This window comes from Mixophyes fleayi, chromosome 1 (genome assembly GCF_038048845.1).
Source record: "Mixophyes fleayi isolate aMixFle1 chromosome 1, aMixFle1.hap1, whole genome shotgun sequence".
Taxonomy (NCBI): Eukaryota; Metazoa; Chordata; class Amphibia; order Anura; family Limnodynastidae; genus Mixophyes; species Mixophyes fleayi.
In genome coordinates, this window is record NC_134402.1 from 20,017,811 (window position 1) to 20,040,655 (window position 22,845).

Below are 22,845 nucleotides of genomic sequence, written 5' to 3' on the forward strand. Positions count from 1 at the left end.
GAAATAATGACAATAGATAGTCCAAGTTCACATGAATTATATAAGTGACTGAAATATTTTCTAAACATTAAACACACAAGTAAACAAGGTGCTGTGCCCGATTTACAAGGTCACAAATAACATATAGGCCCTGAAGAGAACACATAGCTCAGCACCTGAATGAATGTAACACACAGGATACGCTGGTATCGTTTTTGATGGGGCAGTCTCTAGCAATTATCGTGAAACATGTCGACTGGTGGTGGGATCAAAAAATGTTTATCTGTGAGAAGGTGGGGTCTAAGATTCTACCTCATCTTGCTTAACTTTGAGGACCTCAAGATCTTCATGATGTCTTGACTTACACATGTACCCACATTTTGTTTACACATATTCCACCATTTTTCTTTCGCTATGCTGTCCCCTAAAAGTACTTAAAGTGCATTTGTTGTCTTGACATTGCACATATAGGAAAAATGGGAAAAGAAAAGACGCTGAATTAATCTTGGTATATTCTTCCTCTTTTAATATCTACATTATAGTTAGGTTCAACTATAAATATCATATTAAGCCTATTAATGCAATCATATTAGACTATTCTAACAACACAAATAATACAAATCACAACTAATGAAGAACATATACTCTTTCTTTATTCATGTATATAAAAAAGGATCAATAGGTCTCTAAAAAACAGCTCTTTATCGGCAGCGATAGGGGTTAATTTCAGAGATATATCCCTCAATTAATGACCGTACCGCTAGACAACAACGGATTGGTTGTCTATCATTTAAAAACCTGTCTCTACTATGACTCGGGTTGCCAAGAACAAGCTCTTACAGCGAAATGCGCGTTGGCGTTTTAGCTGTGTCTGACATCTCTTGTGAAATAAAAAAAAAAAAAAAAAGTGCACCAAGATTAAATCAGCGTCTTTTCTTTTCCCCCGTTTTCGTAATTAGTACTGCTATCTACACTCATGGTTGCACCCTCCTGTTCACTAAATTATACTAATCTCTTGATATAGAATAATAGAGAACATTTGGAGATTTTAAAGTCTCTTCATATATATATAGAATAATAACATACAAGAATTTATTCACTAGTGCGACGTAAACTCTCTTCTGTATTCGACTGCACATATAGGGCCTGATTTTGAGTTAGGAACAAAGAAGAGAAAAGGAGTAACTTTGCACCTGGGCAAAACCATGTTGCATCAGAGGGGGGGTAAATTTAAAATGTGGGGACAGATTTATAGTTGGGGTAGGGCATGTCCTAGATCAACTTTAATTTCAGTGTAAAAATAAAGCTATCAAGAATTTGTGTGCTACATGACAAAACAGCCAGTATTTATCTTATGTGCAAAACAATAAGTACATTTGTATTCCTTGCTTTATAATATGGTTTGTCCAGGTGCAAAGTTGCTCATTTTTTTTTGCTTTGCTCCTAACTCAAAATCAGGCCCATAGTGTGTGCAAGCCAATCAATTCACTGGAAAAGGTGACATCACAGAGGCACCAATATGACCGGATTCAGTGAATTTATTTGTAATCTAAAGTGTTGTGTTCTATATCTATCTATCTATCTATCTATCTTTCTATCTATCTCATACTTGCCAACTCCCGGAAACACGGGTTGTTGGCGTGACTGGAGGTTGGGAGGGGGCGTGACGAGGCAATCGCGTCATTTTGGGGCTAACATGACGCGAATGGCCTCGCCCCGCCACCTCCCGCCCTCCAAAATGGCGTGATTCACAGAGAATCGCATCATTTGATGCGATTCTCTGTGAAATCCAAGATGCGGGAGAAATGCCAGCTCGCCCGGGAGCCCGGGAGACTGACCCGAGTTTCGGGAGTCTCTCGGACTTTCCGGGAGAGTTGGCAAGTATGATCTATCTATCTATCTATCTATCTATCTATCTATCCATCTATCTATCCAATATATATATATATATATATATATATATATATATATATATATATATTTTCTTTTCCAGGAATAGCAAATATTTCCATCTGTCTGTGACAGCCAGTTGTGTGAAACTATTTTAATTTTGCTCATTAAATTTAATTTTGTGTCTGGAAATTAATGGACTGACAGTGATCTGTTAAGCTGACTATATTGCCAAATCACGAGTACACAAAATATCAGAAAGCTAAGGAGAATTTGGAGGAATTAGATGAAGTGATGGGAGAGATTCATAAGTTAGTTATAACATAGGCTGGAGGGATTCCAAATGAGTACTTAAATTAGTGGTGTTGACAAGGTGGTCAGGTCGTCTCAACCCTTAACCCCCTAGCTGTCAGCGGGACTTGTCAAGTTTGCACCTCAGCAGACCACATTTTTGCACTGTGTCAGTTCTGCTGAGTGACAGTGTGAGAAAGGAGAGACAAAGGAGATAAACAGAGGAAAGAGAGAAAATAATAGAGAGAAAATTATAGAAAGGAGAGAAAAAATTACTGAGACAGAAAAAGACAGAAGTTGGAAAAATAAAAAAGAAAGTGAGAAAGAAAAAGAAAGTGGTAGGAAAAAGGAGCAAAATACAGTGAAAAAGAGAAAGTGAAAAAAGAAAGGGGAAGAGAAAGAAGGGGGTAAGGAGAGAGAAGACCCCCCCCCCCCAACAAAAAAGCCCTGTAAAAATATTTTTTTTCTCCAATTTTAAAATGACCAGACCTGCAAATGTTTTAGAAGAAGGGACTGGAATGTCCTAGATGTGAAGCTGTCACCAACGTTGTTGCTTCTGGGTCTATTGACACTTTAATTGGTGAACAAGCCATAGACATTAGAGATGCTGACCTCTATTGACTCTAGCACCGTTTCTTGTAATGCAGAGGTGCATGAAGTATCGGCCCATTGTCTTCTTCAGAATGGATAGATAAATGTAGTTGTGATGACAGCAGGGTACCCAACACTGTCAATAAAGGTTAAGTCTGCTGGGGACCTTCTGTCATCAGGAAGAATGACGCTTGCACTTCCCGTAGTGTTACTTGCATTTCATCATGTGGAAAACAAAGGGTATTCATTATCAGAATGTTAGATTTTTCATTAATAGTGTATGGCCACATATTGTTAGAAGGAATTATATAATCGTAGTGCATCTCCCATTACTGGTACTAGTACACTAGCGGACAGATTCCAGCACTGGGCAGCTTTTCATCCATTTCAGGGGGGAAAGCCACTAATGGGTTAAAATCGTGAGCAGCCTACTTAATGATATTTTTTTGTGTTTATATTCCTGTTAGTTAATTATGCACCACCACAGACTACAGGGAGCCAATACAGCAGAGAGTCCCTGGGTACATGAGGGTGAACACTGACATACTGGCACTCCCTTAAAAAAATCTTGATCCAATACTGATGCCAGGGTAGGGTGTTTCCACAGGTACCACACTCCCCTTGGATTGTTGGGATCTCAAAGGGCTTAAAAGGAGGGTACCAAGGACAGGTTAGGGTTCTCTTATAGGCAAGACTGGATCCAACAGCACTACAAGGGTGGAAAGAATGCAAGAGAGGCTGCTAACACACGTTGGAAGTTACCACTTCAAAGAGGATCTGATCACTTACATGTATCCACCAAAGTCAGAGTGACATTTGTCCTATTATTGTATATCATGTATCTAACAAATCCATAAAGGAGACCGATGTTAATGCTAGCCAACCTTTTTTAGGTAGCAGCTAGTTCTGGGTATACCCTTGCGGGTTGGATTGGGGGTGAAAGAGTGGGTCAGGTCTCTGTGTTGTAAAAGTAGTTCACAGGCTGGTCTTGCTGATCCAGTATCTGAGCTAAAGCATGCATTAAAAAATAGCAGTCCACATGCATCAATTCCTTTATGGGAGTTCTTCAAACGACCGCATGATGGAATGATGCCTGACTCTGAGATTGTTGCTTACCTTATCTTCAATGGCTCACCGTGATGGGGCAGTTCATGGAGCCACCTATGGACTAGTGGCATCCTGGCACAAATGTTAAGGCTATACCATTTACTGAGACACATCAGAAAGTCTGGTCCTGCAATTCAAGATCATCTGACTACAGTATCTGTTTAAATGTCCAAGTATGCTTTGTCATTATTCCCCCTTGTAATACCTAATCAGTGATACAAATTTTAAAACTCTAAATTGGCTTTGTCATCAATCTCTCTGCTCTCTCTATATGTCTTTGATGAACTGACCAATTTACTTACATAGGTATATTATCATAGATCATCCACACTCAGGGGACTATTCATCAAGACCAATCTATAATGAAGAGTCTTTTACCCAATTTATGTAGAAAAGGTTGCAGGGTCAGCCGAGCCATGCTCAGCTCCCAAGCGATACTATCTGGCAGTGGTAGGAGGACAGCTCCCCAGCGATACTATCTGGCAGTGGTAGGAGGACAGCTCCCCAGCAATACAATCTAGCAGTGGTAGGAGGACAGCTCCCCAGCGATACTATCTGGCAGTGGTATGAGGATAGCTCCATAGTGATACTATCTGGCAGTGGAAGGAGGATAGCACCCCAGTGAGACTATCTGGCAGTGGTAGGAGACAGCTCTCCAGCAATACTATCTGGCAGTGGTAGGAGGATAGCTCCCCAACGATGCTATCTGGCAGTGGTAGGAGGACAGCTTCCCAACGATACTATCTGGCATCGATAGGAGGACAGCTCCACAGCAATACTATCTGGCAGTGGTAGGAGGACAGCTCCCCAGCAAAACTATCTGGCATTGGTAGGAGGACAGCTCCCTAACAATACTATCTGGCAGTGGTAGGAGGACAGCTCCCCAGCGATACTATCTGGCAGTGGTAGGAGGACAGCTCCCCAGCAATACAATCTGGCAGTGGTAGAAGTACAGCTCCCCAGTGATACTATCTGGCAGTGGTAGGAGGACAGCTCCCCAACAATACTATCTGGCAGTGGTAGGAGGATAGCTCCCTAGTGATACTGTCTGGCAGTGGTAGGAGGACAGCTCCCCAGCAAAACTATCTGGCAGTGGTAGAAGTACAGCTCCCCAGTGATACTATCTGGCAGTGGTAGGAGGACAGCTCCCCAACAATACTATCTGGCAGTGGTAGGAGGATAGCTCCCTAGTGATACTGTCTGGCAGTGGTAGGAGGACAGCTCCCCAGCGATACTATCTGGCAGTGGTAGGAGGATAGCTCCCTAGTGATACTGTCTGGCAGTGGTAGGAGGACAGCTCCCCAGCGATACTATCTGGCAGTGGTAGGAGGACAGTTCCCCAGCGATACTATCTGGCAGTGGTAGGAGGACAGCTCCCCAGCAAAACTATCTGGCAGTGGTAGGAGGACAGTTCCCCAGCGATAGTATTTGGCAGTGGTAGGTGGACCGCTCGCCCATGTGCACTGGAACAGGAAACCCAGACTTGGGCTGCCATTTTAAATTCTGGAAAAAAAAATTCTAAAGCTAAAAACATCTATAAAAAAGAAAAAATGCTGGGGAAAACACACGTTTTTGCCAAATTTAGGGCTTTTCTATATTTGGTAAATTTACCCCTGAATCTTGCACGTCAGTATAGGGGATTTATTTGCTGGAGGTGGACACATTTATGATTCCCGCGCTGCGAGAGTCACTTACAAAATGGGAAATAAACAAGACAGTTGAACAAGCATTAAGCCACAACTGCCCTGGACAATGTAACGTGCTTATTTTATTTCTTACTTGTTAATTTTTTTTATTTGCTTTGGTCCTTTTCCACTCATTCTCAGACCCCTATCAAATCCCATAACTTTTTCTTATTGTGCTACTATGATATTTTCCTTAAAAGTACAATATCCTCACTCCTCTTACATCACAGCCTTTTATCCATATTGTCACTTCACTATTCCTCTAATTAACACTCACAAACTTATTTCCTTAACTGTAATATCCTGAAACTGCCAGCAAAATATAACAACTTTTAAATCTAACAAAAATCTTTTCTACATCTCAAATCTTCTGATTCTACAAAACCATATAACCAAACCAGTCCCACCCTGATCCATACTCCCACAAATCTCCCATACATTATTGTGATTCTACACACTACAGAAATCCAGCAGACCTCAAACATTTAATTTATCTACTGTTACTTTCAAGACCATAAATATGTATTATGTAATGCACACTCTAACATACATATCTCTATCTATAACCTCTATATCTCAAACAACCTCAACTTTATGGCAATAACACAAACATAGAACCTCCCGCCACATCCAGACCTGGAAGCAGACAAGCAGATAAGCAGATGAAGTTGGGCTTCTTCTTTCACCATGCAGCACATTCCAAGTTCCCCATCTGTTTTTTGCCCTCATATTTCCATATTTAAATGAATCTTCTTACTGGATTTTCAACGCTTTCTCTTTGCATTTTAATATCATCTCTCATCCCCAGTATCGCCCCAGCAACATTTCTCATCTTGGCTGCCTCAATTATTATCCTATGACATATCCACCATCATCTTGGATGACTTAAACATTTCTATTTATGATCCTTATTCTTATTCTGCCTCCATAGGTCTATTATTATCCTCCGTATCTCCCGACCCTTCTACTCATAATGATTCTCATTGCCTTGATCCTGTTTTCTCCAGAATTTGTTAAGTTTCTGATTAATTTAACACTCTTTCTGTCTCCCATAGGTTTCTGCTGCGGACTGTCTGCATTGTTAGAGTGTTCAGTGGATCTGTGTTAGGCTGTTATCTTGCAGAGAAGGTAGGGTCCCAACCCTAATTGTACAAGTGAGTGGGATGCCACGGTGCAACCTGTGATAGTTATATATTAATGAGGTGATATGAGGAATATCTACTTACATGATGACAGTCCTGTAACCAGTTGTTGCAGAGAGGTAGAGGGGATATTCCATTTTTATTTTCCTTGTCCCTTCTTTTGTAGTTCCCTCCTAGGGTTTCCTTGTGTCATGGAAGAAGCAAGTGGGAGATAAGTGTAGCAGTTGTCCAGAATGTGGGTAGTGTTTTGGATTCCAATTATTGACTTGTTTAATATCTTGTTGTGACTAATTTTTGGATGATAAGTGTAGTACAGTTCTCTTGCTTATTGTAGCTCTTTGCAATTATAGCTCTTTTGCTTGTTATAGCTCTAAGTACCACAGGTGGAGCCTCAGCATCCCACTCATTTCCTCTCTCTCCCAATCTCACCTAAGCACCGACAATCTCTCCTCCACCACTCTAGCCTCTTTTCCCACTAACTCAACTAAGCCTGCCCATACCTGCAGAAATCTCAGCTCTATTCAACCCACCTCTTTGTAACAATCTTTCTCCCAGAATCTACGTCCTGTCCTGTTCTGGATGTTCCACATCTTAATCACATCTTCACAACAGCCCTTGATCAAGTTGCTTCTGTTAGTCTTTCTTCCCAGCTTTGACCATGAACTTAGCTATATCACACAAAGGAAAGACACTGCCTTCAAAAATTTTCCCTTCAGCTAGAATATCATTGGCAAAAGTCTTTGAATACTGATGACTTCTTTAAATATATTACTATTTCCTTCTTCCAATGAAATGGTCTGGATATTGCAAGTATACTTCCAATCTCTCAGTTCCATTAGGTCTTCTAACAGCATACATCTCTTTTTCCTCAACCTCCCCTCACCATCTACTCTAAATGCCATCACTGGCCAAATCTTGCTTGCTACTTCTTGTAACGCATATGGAAGTATGTAAGGGATAGGAAACATGTCTATTAGGGGCACTCATGATTATTTATTGATATAAAACATACATTTTATTAGTTCATTTTAAAACTGTGTTGAAGTCCCAGATTAGTACCATAGTACCACTAGTAGCGAAATAAAACCAAAAAATAATAATATCAAAATTAAATACTCGAGATTAACATAAACTGAAAGCAAATATAAATTTAAAATTGGCAGGACTAACTGCCTAGCCTCGCTGTGTTGATGGTTTGTAAATTTCCCTAATTGTACTGTATATGGGTAGTTATGATCCTCATGCTGCCCTGTTATCTGGCATTATAAACAGATTATCCGGATAAATTAGAGGAATACAATTGTAAGGTGCAAGGGGAATGTATATTATCCTGCCTATATATGCGGGTTATCATAATTTATAGTATAATTGGATATTGTGTCTTCCAAGTTATATTCATTCTCAATGAGATTAATTGCTCAGTATATTGGAGTATATAACCAATTATACATTGATCTTGACCATGTGGAGTTGTGACAAGACACTAGTTAGGCTATTTAGATGCCTTTTGCATCTTTTATAGGATGTTCTGCGTGCTAGATTATATTTAGCTGGCACAGAGAATGTTGATTACAGCGTGTCCTGTTATCTGGTGTTTTAAATTTCATAGGACTATAATCTCCTTTCCATTCACGGATGCATACAGTGCTGCTACTTCTTGGAACAGTTTGACAAGATCTAATATGAATTGGTATCCTCTGCCCCCAGTAGCAACTTGCTCACTTTCTTTCCTGGCACCTTTGTTTGATCCCACAAATGAAAAGGAAATCTCTATACTTTTATTCTCTTCTACTACCTATCCCCAAAGAAATCAGTTGTTTATTGTCACCGGTGCTTATCCCAAAACGAAACTAACATTGATAATATCTCCCTTTCCACTGGTATCTATCCATCATATACCATCATATTTCAAGCATGCGGTTGATATTCCGTTTCTGAAAAAAAAAAAAATCTCTTTACGTTCACCACCCAATCTCTCAACTCTGATGTCCATCCAAACCTCTTGGGAGGCTTGTCTACATCCACCTCATTCTATTTATTTCCTCACACAACCTAATGAATGCTATTCAGTCATACTTTTATTTCCAAAACTCAACAGAGACTGCATTGTAGTGAAAGATAAACCTAAAGGCCATTACTCCTGTCTAATTCTCTTTGACCTGTCTGCTGCATTTGAAACCATCAACCACTCACTTCTCATACAAATTATATATCCACTGGTCTTAAGGGCACTCTCCTATCCTGGATCAGACTTTCACCTTTACAATCTATTTTGAATGCAGTGGTTAGACTAATTTTTCATGTCAAAAATTCATCTATTGCATCTCTGCTTAGCAATTCCCCTCATTAATTGCCTATATTTCACAGAATGCAAAATCAAATGCCTCAAAATATCTCCTAATCTTTCTGCTATGCCCAATATCTGTCATCTCCGCTCATCGCTTGCCCACATTCCCGTTACAGGACTTATTTAGGATTCCATCTTGTCAGATCTTTATAGTGTGCTGAAAACACAGCATGAGTGATGGTGACCAGGAAGTGTGATGGACACTTTGACAGCCCTTTATAGGTTAGTGAAAGACAATTACTTAATGCAAAAGGACAAAGTGATTTTTCCAGTGATCTAAAGGTGTGTCAAGCACTAGCCAGTGGCACAAATGAGAAACAGGAAAGTACACCAAATCACGAGCAATTGTGTGAATTTGACCCGCTGTGTCTATTACACTTGACATGCTTTGCGCTGATAGTCCAACCCCTACATCTACCTCAGCCACATCGCAGAGCAGAATAAATTGACCAAATGTCGTTCCAGCTCTATTTATAGACCATAAGGGGCTGATGCAGAGTTGGTTGACAATAGGGTGGAAATTACTTTTGTAAAATATGAGATCAAAAATAGAGTATTTCCATCCAGATACAGTGCTGAACACATGTAAAGATGCAGCATATGCGGGTGGTTTACACCAAGTCACCATAAGCAGCATATATATGCACCTGCCCTCTAACAGGTGCATAATATACCCCCTAATAGGCATATATGCTTGTTTTGTGGGTTTGCATGAGCCATATTTGTGCCCTTACTGCACTCGGCTTACATTTGCACTCCCCTTTCTTCCCACTACCCTAACCAGGAGACTCATGTGCCAGATAAGTTCAGTCTGCATTGGTACATATGTGCCCATTGGTACATATGTGTCCATTCTCTTTTTGGCCATGCACAGTGCACATTTGCACAATTTAAGCTATTCAAACTTGCATAAGTTTAACTCTGCATCAGGCCCTAAGTGTGAATTCACAATTACAGTGCACAATGTCCATTCTCCGCAATGTTGAAGCAAAAGTGGAACTCAAAAGGGGCTTTCACATTGTGAAATTACCTATTCTGCCACAAAGTCTTGTTGTTAGCTATGATACTTGACCTGGCTGCAGTTTTCTGTACCTGGGAGTAACGTGAGACATGTTATTATTATTTTATTTTTTTTCACTTTTTCTCACACTGATCATAAATGATTTCTGAGAATTGTGTAACAAATGTGACTTTCATTACCCAAGAGATCTCGTCCTGACCTCTAGTTCAGTGAACTGTTCCAACCATCTGCCGAAGTCTGGAGCATCACTCAATCTGTCCAAAACATACGTCAGGATATATTCTTCGTATCCGATTTAATAATGGAGGGTGTTGATTTATTTGGTAACAAAAATGTAGATGGATAAAGGGTTACATCAAAGATATTAAACTGAAAAATACTAAAGAACATTAAAAGTGTTTGTTTTTTTTAAGAAGCACAACCAACAACATATCAAGACTGTTAAGTAAAAGATTTGACAAATTAAATATCTCAAGGGCAAACTTAGTTAAATGTTTTGATTAGTTCAGAAATACTCTGTGTTCTTGACCTCATTTAACTTTACATCTGTAGTTCAGACCTCCACGATGGTGATATTGTTTCCACTAATACAAAAATAGAATTTAACTATGATAACCAAATAGTGTCAAATTGTCTTTAATTGTACATTGTACTTGTAGCCAGTGGAAGTTCTGAGATAGGAACTTGTGACATCCAAATCCCGGAGGCTATGACGGAACTGTGCCTGGAATGTCAGAGGAAGTCACAGAAACAAAACCCCTGTGGATAAGTGAAATAAATCTTTGTTTTCAAATATAAACGTATATATATATATATATATATATATATATATACACACACACATATGTGTGCCTCTAGTGTTTACACATTTGAAATGAGAAATTCCTGTTGCGTCAATGTGGCCAATGCTTAAAATCATTCTGTGTGACTCTTATTAAAGTTATTTTATCGTTTACCAGTAATCATTGTCTGTGCGATTTGTGTGGTTCCAAAGCACAAAGCGATTTATTAGCAAAAGCAAAAGAATAACAGTTCAATAAATAAGTGCAGCCGATACATACACTGCGCCCTGGATCCAGTATACAGTCTTTCAATCCTGAAGTCTGTGGTCAAAGTGACTGCAAGCTGGTCCCAGAGCCTATGCTTATATACAGTCAGTGATACAGTGAAAACAATAGAGATGATTTGGCATGCTTCCATAGGTTCAGGCTTCAGGAAGGTCCAGTGTAATGCAGGTCATTGGCCAGTTCAAACGATGCCATCCAAGGGTGGGGGTCAGCTCTCCAGATGATGCATACTAATCTTCCCGCCAAGAACTAGTTCAAACTGGTCTATTTACATTACACACACAATACCTTTCATGATCATTTACTCCCTATCATCCATAACTAGCATACGCAAGGTGCGATCCTTTCGGCGATTGAACCGGACATCTGGGGGTAAATAGGGGATTAGAATAATATGTTTCCTGTGACCTGAATATTAGATCTCACTAATGTGTACATATAACCTTATAGTGTTTAACTATAAACTCAATAACATCTGTTCATAAACTACTGTGGGTTGGAACTATTATAAATATGAACTATGTACAAGTAAATGTGTAATTGTAAGTGTATGTGTGCGTTATTTATCGTACGGTAATTGCACGGTAACACAATATCAATCAATATAGCTTCTTTTATACAATTATTTGACTTTGACACTCTGTCTTTTTATACTTTACTGCACCGGAAGCCTTAAGTTGTGGTGCTATTTTCCAAATGAGGGTATGACTGTGGCCAAGTTTTTTCCATAACCGTTTCCTTCTTACAATGGTCCTGATGAGTATACATAAGTATAGATCTATCACATTCTAAAAGGTTATTAATTGATTGAGATATCCTGAATTTTGGATTATATTGAGCCATCTAACACAGCTAAAGGAGAATTAGCCTGAAAATAAGTTTTCACAGGTAAAGGTGAGTCAAGATACTTCCACATGGTGAGTTTAAATATCCTTCTCATCGTAACCAGTTTAGATGTGAGAAAACCATGGCTTTACCTAAAACGCCTTTGTAACAATGTGTTTCATGTAAGCATTGGGAATTGAAATAGATTATAATTTTGCTATTTACTAGCAAAAGTGAAATAGTGTAGGTCTACAGATACTATTAATACTGCAAGGTGAGATCAACTGCTCGTTCCTAGACTTGTTATTTTAAACTTTCCCACATCTCTAGTTCAGACTTGATAATAACGTTCCTATTAATATAAAATAGAATTTAACCAATATAAAACAGTTGTACAGTATGGAGGATGTTGAGATCCAAATCGCAGTGCATTGTCTTTACACATTGAGTCCTTTCAGGATAGGGGGGGAGAGATTAGTGAAACGTTGCTCACAATTCCATACTTTACATGAATATTCCATTGTGCTCCGCCAACCCAAACAATTTAGTGGACTGAAACAATAGTTTAATGCATTTTATCCTCGTCATCATAATTATTAATAAGGCGCCACAAATTCTGTAGCACCAGACAGTTATTGTACAAATACATGAATACAATTAAGCTTAATAAGATATTGCCACTAGATCAGAGTACACACGCCGTCTCCTGCAGTAGACAGGGCACTTTTGCCTACAGCAACCATAAAAAGTCACAGCAGTCCAATGCTCTGGCATAGCTAACCTCAGCTCTAACTAATACAAATGATAATCGCTCTCTAAGGGCCAGATTCATCAAGACATGAGCGTATCGTACACAAATCCCTCTGCGCATTCCAAGAACCAGGAGATACGTCCGTGAAGGCAGTCCTGTCCACTGCATGTTCGTATGCAAACAACACTAATTTATTACAGCCTAGAATTTAGAGGAGAAAATTGGCTGGAGAAGGGGCGTTTTGCCATAGTCAATGTAAAGTAGGAGTGCGCCAAACTCAAGCGCATACAGCGAAGTCCGATTCCAGCTCTGAGTGTCTCTAAGTTACTTATTTTCCTGGTGTATCTCTTACCTCCAGCTAAAGGGCTCGTCTAAGTCCAGAAGTATTGACAGTCTTGTATGCATGCTATAAAATGTGTTTGCAATCCGTAGCAACTGTAAAAATGTGCTTTATGCTCAGTAGACATTAACAACAGTCTAAAAAATGTATTTCATGGAACACATTCTTTTTGTTCTAATTGTTTTATCATTAATGTCTTTATTATTACCAGGTGACATTAGTTCAATATTTTTTTTTATTTTCCTGTGCGTTTTGTGTAGTAGAGCACAGCAGACCTACATTCATCAGTAAACGTATCTACAGATCCACGCCTTGATGAATTCAGGAGTAGGCAAATCCTAAATACGTGCGTATAATATTGAACTTGGGTTGTGCTCATTATACGCGCCTTGATGAATCAGGCCCTATGTGTGGAAGGACAATAATGTCCAGCTCACAAACAAACAGCAGTTGTTCACTAAGAAGCAAATAGCGGTTTTCTATCTCTGTGGAGGATTATAACCTTTTTCCCCAGGTAATAAGACAGACTGGTTAAGCAAACTGATAGACTTTTAAACTACACCTTGTAGGTGCAGATATTAATTAGCCTGCTCTGCAAGTCAAAAGAATGGAAGCCCTCCCTCTCTCTCTCCATTCACTCCAGGATACCCTTGATCTGGCTCTTATTTGACCCAGATGCTTTTAGAAAGCTGTCTGTCGAACACCATCAATTTTCTCTGAAGTACAAAACACATATGTCAGAAATTTGGGACTTACGTATAGTCCATCAATGTTTCTGCCAATCTTTATTACAAGAAGTTCATAAGAAGGAGCCACTCGGCTTTCTTGGAAACAGATCGAGCAGTAGGAGTAGAAAGGAGTGCAGCATGGGACTGTACATTGGATCCAGCAAAACCATCCAATGTAAGTATGGTTCCACTTTCTATAGTATGTCTTTCATCTCCACTCAAAACTATATCTTTAACCATTTAATATCCAGTACAAAAATGTCAGTAAGATAATTGCTTAACTTTGTCTGCAAAAGTCTTGGCAACAATGGCATTTAGTAACAAACTATACTGTGAGTCACAATAGTTCAATAACGTCTTATAAAGTATTGCCTACAAGCAACACAACACACAAGAGATTATTTATTTTCACACCCATAGGAGAGATTAACTGTGAGAAGATTTTCAGCAGTAAAGAGCTTTCCATAAACATGGGTGTCAAAACAAGAGCAAGTGATTCATAAGAAAATGTTGCTCGCTGCAGAAAAAAAAAAACTCACAGAACAGAATTAATAAGTGTTGTTTTCAATTTCACATTAGTCTCCTGGCTGAACTGTTCTGCTTACATGATCAACACTGCTCTCAGTGTTGGATACAGATCTTAAAAGAAATGGGTTTAGATACAACTTTACCTTTGCTCCTATACTATATATGTGACTGTAATTACAGTGTTTGTATTTCCATACTCATATCAAAATACTGTCCTTCCCGCCCTCTTAGATCTACCTCTGACCTGCGCTTTGTCTCATCTCTGATAACCAACTCTCACTCCCCTACAAGACTTCTCCCGTGCTGCTCCCCACTTATGGAATTCCCTACCAGGCTCAATCAGACTTTCCCACAGCCTTCAAATCTTTAGACGCTCTTTGAAAACCCATCTTTTTTTTAGAGGTGACCTTATCCCCGATAACACTATTCACACTAATGCACCCTCACAACTGTCCCAACTTCCACTCTGAGCCACACTCGCTCCTCTTGTTTCAGCTGTGCCCTGTTCCCTTTAGAATGTAAGCTCTCTAATGAGCAGGGTCATCCATACCCTTTGTTTTCATGTCTGCATTTATTTTGTCTGCTTGTATGTCCCTGTTTTATGAATGGACTATTTTCCCTACTGTACGGCGCTCCGGAGCACTGTGGCACCTTACAAATCTACCATAATAATAATAATAACCCTCTTCAACCTTTTACTGTAATGTTCTCTGTAGATCATATGTTAAAATAACATATTTTGACATACACAGAGTATAGCATATATAAAGTATAAGCATACGTGCCTGTTCTCTTAACTTGCCTCCATGAGATGCGGAAGTCAGGTAAGAAGAAACTGACTCAGGGCCTTGTGTAGAGTCGGAAAAAGCAGGGGAGATATGTCTCAGTCTGAGAGGAGACTGAAACGTATCCTGGGCTACTGCACATGAGCATTTTTTAAACACAGTTTTTGCGCTAACCAGTCATACTTAGGTCCAACTCTGCATAGGGTCCTCAGTGTTCAATGTACATTGTCCTCTCATGTTCCTGCCCACATTGCAGATAGATGAGCCCCTTTCCAGGAGAATTAGCTGTTCTCTTGGAAGTCATCATCATTATCACCATTTATTTAAATAGCACCACTAATTCCGCAGCACTGTACAGAGAACTCACTCACATCAGTTCCTGCCCTATTAGAGATTACAGTTTAAATTCCCTAACACACACACAGACAGAGAGATACTAGGATCAACTTGATAGCAGCCAATTAACCTTATAGTATGTTTTTGGAGTGTGGGAGGAAACCCATGCAAACATGTGGAGAACATACAAACTACTCACAGATAAGGCCGAGGTCGGGAATTGAACTCATGACCCCAGCGCTGTGAGGCAGAAGTGCTAACCACTGAGCCACCGAGCTGCCCAGAGTCCAGAAGGTCTCACCATTTCTCAGAAGTCTACCATCCTAGGAGCATAGGTAACTATGTTACAGAGCGGTGCAAGTAAACAAAAGTGTGCAGGAACAGAATTCCTATAAGATACGATTTTATGGAACGGAAGTCCTTTTTACTGTCACTTTGGACAACCCCTGTTATTTAATAAGACCCACTTTTATGAATTTTACAGTTCTCCAGTGACCCCACAATCTCTTAGAACCCAGCTGTTTATCTGCATTTTGTCCAGTCGAGCCATGGTGACACATTACACAAGTAATGTTCTGTAGGTGTATGGGAGAGATGATTGGACAAGAGCCACGGTCAAACCAATCAACTACAACACCCCAAGCAGCAATAGTAATGTGAATGTGCTCTTGAAGCTATAGCCGACCCGTACTTCCCATAAGAAAAGTTATTTATTTTGACGTGCTGGCAAATAAAATTTATTTCATCAACATCTAATATATCTTACAGATTTTGTTTATATTATGTTGTAAAACACCATATCATAATTGTTGATTAATGCAAAACCACTGGCCAAATTCATGATTGCGTTGGACTTCAGAACTGAGTTTTCTGCCAAATGGACCATTTCTACTTAAGATCATACTTTTATGCTACGTGTTTAAAGTTCAAGCAAGTTAACTGATAAAGATGGGAAATTCAAACAATAATCTTTAAACCATTGCATAACTTGTCGTAATATTTTTAGCTCACAGGTTTACAGACTTTTATGGTGCAAATTATACAAAATATCTACTTCTAATCAAATATTCATTTTAATTAGAGATGGGCGGGTCCGGTTCTCCGAGAACCGAACCCACCCGAACTTTGGGTATCCGAGTACCGAGCTGAGCAGCTCGGTACTCTCCCGCCCATTCCGAATCCAAATCGAGGCCGAACGTCATTGTGACGTCGTCGGATCTCGGGGCTCGGTTCTCGCGATACTTCAACTTTATAAATACACGCCTCCACAGCAATCCATCGCCATTTGACAGAGAGAGAGAGCAGGGTGTAGTCATAGGCTAATTAGAGCAGGGACAGAGAATACAATATTGTTCTTGCAATTGCTCTAACCAAAATCGCTAGTGCAGAGAGGAGGATAGAGGTTTATTATTTTTTCTTCATATTTGGCACTCCCCAGCGCTTTTGGGGTGTCCCCCATAATTGTGCATAAATATTTCTGGCTGTCAAAAGTCATATCTGTCAGCAGTATCTACTAAATAATTTTTAGCACTCCTTAGTGCTTTTGGGGTGTCCTCCCTAATTGTGCATTAATATTTCTGGCTGTCAAAAGTCATATCTGTCAGCAGTATCTACTAAATAATTTTTTGCACTCCTCAGTGCTTTTGGGGTGTCCTCCCTAATTGTGCATTAATATTTCTGGCTGTCAAAAGTCATATCTGTCAGCAGTATCTACTAAATAATTTTTAGCACTCCTCAGTGCTTTTGGGGTGTCCTCCCTAATTGTGCATTAATATTTCTGGCTGTCAAAAGTCATATCTGTCAGCAGTATCTACTAAATAATTTTTAGCACTCCTCAGTGCTTTTAGGGTGTCCTCCCTAATTGTGCATTAATATTTCTGGCTGTCAAAAGTCATATCTGTCAGCAGTATCTACTAAATAATTTTTAGCACTCCTCAGTGCTTTTGGGGTGTCCTCCCTAATTGTGCATTAATATTTCTGGCTGTCAAAAGTCATATCTGTCAGCAGTATCTACCAAATAATTTTTAGCACTCCTCAGTGCTTTTGGGGTGTCCTCCCTAATTGTGCATTAATATTTCTGGCTGTCAAAAGTCATTTCTGTCAGCAGTATCTACTAAATAATTTTTTGCACTCCTCAGTGCTTTTGGGGTGTCCTCCCTAATTGTGCAGTAATATTTCGGGCTGTCAAAAGTCATATCTGTCAGCAGTATCTACTAAATAATTTTTAGCACTCCTCAGTGCTTTTGGGGTGTCCTCCCTAATTGTGCATTCATATTTCTGGCTGTCAAAAGTAATTTCTGTCAGCAGTATCTACTAAATATTTTTTTGCACTCCTCAGTGCTTTTGGGGTGTCCTCCCTAATTGTGCATTAATATTTCTGGCTGTCAAAAGTCATATCTGTTAGCAGTATCTACCAAATAATTTTTAGCACTCCCCAGTGGTTTGCGCTCAGAATGGATTCAAAGCAGTCCACATATGATCTGAATGAGCAACCAGGTTCTGTCACCAGTCCTGATGTTAGTGTTCCCAGTACGTCATCTGGCCAAGGCGATGTCAAACAACAGAGTGTTTTCAAATTAGTGCAAAAAACAAAAACCAAAAAAAAAATTACTGTATTGAAGCGAAAAAGAAGTGTAACTGAGCAAAAGTTAAGTGACGATAAAAAAAAAATTGCAAGCATGCCATTCTACACACGCAGTGGCAAAGAGAGAATGAGGCATTACAGGAGAATATTTGCTCTGATTCACAAATGACAACAATCCCTGTGGAGAGTCCATCCAACAGTGGGATGTCTAATCGTGTGCATTCTGCTGATGTGTGCCTTAATAGCCCGAGTGTAGCCGGTGATACCCAAATTGAGGATGCCACTTTGGAATTAGAAGAGGATGAGGGGGAGATTTGTGTAGGCGACGAGGGCGCTAATGATGATGTTGATGATTATGATGCAGACAGATACCAAATTGCCTTTCTCAATTTCTATTTATATTCTAGATTATATAACGGCTGAATAGGTTTCTATTTTACTCCTAGTGGAGAGAGGATCTGATGCAGACAGATACCAAACTGCCTTTGTCCATTTCAATTTATATTGTACAGTATATAACGGCTGAATTTATTAGTATTTTATACAAGTGGAGGGGGGCCTAGAGAGACAGAAACCAAACTGGCTTTCTCCATGTCAATTAATATTGTACAGTCTATAATGGCTGAATTTTTTGGTATTTTATACAAGTGGAGGGGGGCCTTGAGAGACAGAAACCAAACTGGCTTTTTCCATTTCTTTACATATTTAACTATAAGTGTAGGGTGTAATATACATTCAAAGACGATGGCTGCATTGCCAATATGCATAGATGGAGAGAAAGACAATCTGTTTTGTGTGTAGAATAAATGAAGGCCTACCAACGAAGAATTAAACTGTTTTTTTGGATGATTTATTACCTCGACAATTAGATTACTTGTCTCTAAAACAGTTGGAGCACTAAATTGGGTTAATTTAGGCCCAAAAACATGGATTTTCACAAAAAAAAGCAAAACAAAACCAAAACCAAAACCAAAACACGCAATGGCGGTTTTGCAAAACCAAAACCAAAACACGACGGTAATCCAGATCCAAAACCGAATCCAAAACCAAAACACGGGGGTCAGTGACCATCTCTAATTTTAATCCTTGTATCACAAGTTAGACTGTACAATGCAAATATCACATATAGAGACATAAGATAAACACAGTAACTTAATAATGTAGAAGAGGGATAATCTTTAATAAGATTGATTGGAAATGGAGTTTACCAGCTATCATTAAAGCTGTGTTATGTCAGTAGGTCGGTAGATGGATCATCACCGTATAATCTACAAGCTTCCCCCCAGTACTATAACCTCTCTGCTGTCAAAGTCTACTAAGCTTCTTCATAGCAGCAGAAATCTTAACTTTATTAATCTTCAACAGTTTTCCTACTCTCTCCAACACCCTTTCTCTTCAATTTCTACATTCTCCTCTCCTGACATAAAAATACCACCAAACCCTAGATCAAGTGGTTCCAATGACTCTTCATATTCAGTGTCGACTTCGATGACTTGGAACAGTTAAGAAACATGACATATTCAGAAATTTTCTCGCAAAGCAGAACGCCATTGGCATTAATCTTGCACTTCTAATTTCCTCACGTATACTACTGTCTACTACTCTAATCAAAATTCTCTGACACTGCTAAACAAACATATTTCCAGCCTCTCATCTCTGCTCAGGCTTTTAACTGCAAACACATTTTTAACACATTTAAATCTCTTCTCACCCCTCCCTCCCCCCAAACTCCGACTACTGTCAGTGCCCAAGATCTTGCCTCATAATTCAAAGACAAGACTGATAAGATCTGACATGAAATGGTATCTTATTCCTCAACAAACAACCAGCCCGATTCCTTCCTGGAACCCACTCTTATTTTAATCCCAAAAACAAAGATGAAACATCTACCCTCTTGTCTTCATATTCTATTACCTGTCCTCTTAATTCTATACCTTCACAAATCAGTAGATCCCAATCTTCTGTGCTCATTCCAAACTGTAATTAAAATATGTAATCTCTCTCTTTCTACTGGTATCTTTCCATCATTATTCAAGCACTCAGTGATTACTCCTATTCTGAAAAAAACTAAATTCTGACCCAAACCCTCTCCCATGTCCCTCCAAACTTCTCGAGAGAATTACTTACACTCCCTTCACATGCATTCTTTCCTCTTACAATCTGCTGGACCCTCTTCTGACGTGTTTTCATTCCCAACACTGCACTGAAAAAGGTTATCAATGATTTGATCAATTCTAAATCTAACCACCATTACTTGCTTCTAATTCTCCTGGATCTCTCTGCTGCATTCCACACTATTAACCACTCTCTTCTCATAAAAATGCTGCAATCCCTAAGTCTTCAGTACACGCTCCTATCCTGGTTCTCATCCTACCTGTTATGTTCATACTGTCGCTACCAACAAATATTGTCTGATGCGATCCATGTGGTTCCAAAGCACAAAGAGATTTATTAGCAAGAGATAGCAGGATTACAGCAAGCCATTATTATGCATAGAAAGGTATAGAATTTTTCAGGAAAGTATAACCGAATCCATTAGGCATGCACTCCTGGGCCCAGGTCCAGGATCAGTCTCAATGTCTGCAGTCAAAGAGATTTAATACTGGTCCAGGGCTGGCTTAAATACAGTTTGAGTTAACATAAACAGTGATGATGCCACAAATATATACAGATAACACTAAGAGAGGTCTTCATTGGTCCCAGGTTAAAAATGTTCCTGCTGGTCATAGGTCAGTTTATTTCATCTGTCTCCAAAGGTGGGGGAAACTTACTCCAACTGTTGCATACATGTCTTCCCGCCGTAAAACCAGTTTAAACTGGCCCATAAACAAAGTGCTTTTGAGTATTAATCTCATACCAATTATAACTTGTGATCGCAATATGCGATCGCTTACCTATTAACAACGGATTTCAGCTAGTAAACTTTGGATTAATATGAGACCAAACTCTGCTGATTTCTGTGGACCTGAACCATAGTTACCTTTACTACATAAATTATCTTTATGTATAAATAAACTCTAATAAATTTACTAATAAGGGAATGTAGACTTTAATAAATGTGTACTATTTACAAAATGTAAGTGTGAATGTAAGTGTGTGTTGTTTACCAGTGCGATTGCATTATTAAACCTTTTATGACTTAGTATACTAGTCACAATCGTACGAAAAACTATTACAATTGTTAATTTAGAACATCTACATCCAATTATTTAACTTCCACATACCTTTCTAATTCCTTTCAGTGTTAGTTTTTCTGTATCCAACTTCTCTGCTTTCTTTATCAGTTGGAGTACAACAAGGTTCAGTCGTAGGTCCTCTGATCTTCTTTATCTATGACACTACTCTTGAAAAACCAATAAACTTCTTTGGATTTCAGTATCATCTCCATGTGGAGGATTCCTAAATGTATCTTTCTCACATCTGTGCTAACCCACTATACTGACTGTCTTTATGCCATCCTATCTTGGTTGTCCTTTTGCCAACTCAGACTTAATTTTTCAAAAACAGAGCTAATAATATTTCCACCAGCCAAAAGTTACTTCCCTGACATTTCTTTTTCTGTTGACAGCATGACAATAAATTCTACCCAACAAGCTCGCTCGGTGTAGAGCTACATCGTGTTATATACATCCAAAAACCTTTCTAGAATACGCATACATCTCACACAAGACACTGCAAAAACTTTAATTTATGCACTCATCATCTCCGCATTAAATTGCAATTCCATACTTACTGGTATTCTCTGAATTAGACTCTCACCCATATACATATAAAATGCTTCTACTATCATACAAGGCAGTCAACAAAACTAACACAACATACATCTCCTCATACATCTCAAAATATCTCCCAACTCTGCACCTCCGTTCTGCACGAGATCCGCATCTCTCATCCACTCTTATTACCTGTTCCCATTCCCGGTTACAAGATTTTTTTTGGGCTGCACCCACTTTGCGGAATTTGCTCCCTCACACAATAATGCTTTTGTCTGGTTTCCAAACCTTCAAGCATTCTCTGAAAACCCACTTCTTCAGACAAGCTTATAATATTCCTCAATCACCCACTTAACCTCCCTAGGTGACCCTATTACCACCCTTTATGCAATTCACACAACTGTCTTTTGTGTGACTGGATCATATAGCCCACTAAGCACTTTTTACCATTGCATTCTAGCTGGACAAATATACAATATGTAGAACTTACCCTCATGTATCAAACTCCCATTGCCCTATAGATTGTAAGCTTGTGAGCAGGGCCTTCTTACCTCTCTGTCTGTATTACTTAGTATTGTTTTATTACTGTGTTTGTTTCAAAATGTAAAGCAGTATGGAATATGATGCGCAATATAAATAAATGATGATGATGATGATGAGGACGATGTTGATGACTATTTAGAGGTAGATCGTGCTCTTGATGGCGAAGGATTCAGATAAAGGGGAAGATTTACTAAAGCTTATAAAAAGGAAACATGGAGGTATTGCTCATAGCAACCAAATTCTAGCTATTATCTAGTACATTCTATAAAATGATAGCTAGCATTGATTGGTTGCTATGGGCAACACCTCCAAGTTTCCTTTTTAGGAGGTTTGATTAAACATACCCAAATACTCCAAGAAAAGAAAATAATACATACATATAAGAAAATCTGAAAGCTGATTTTCCTGAAAAACAAAACAAAATTTTTACCCACACAATATTTCCAGTAATGTCCCCAGCATCCTATGCTAGCAATGGACGTAGACCTGTCCTCTTACTATAATTAATACCCCTAGTGTTCTATACTAGCATTGCTTCTGTCATACCACAAGTAATGCTCTAAAACAGGGATGTCCAACCTTTTAGCTTCCC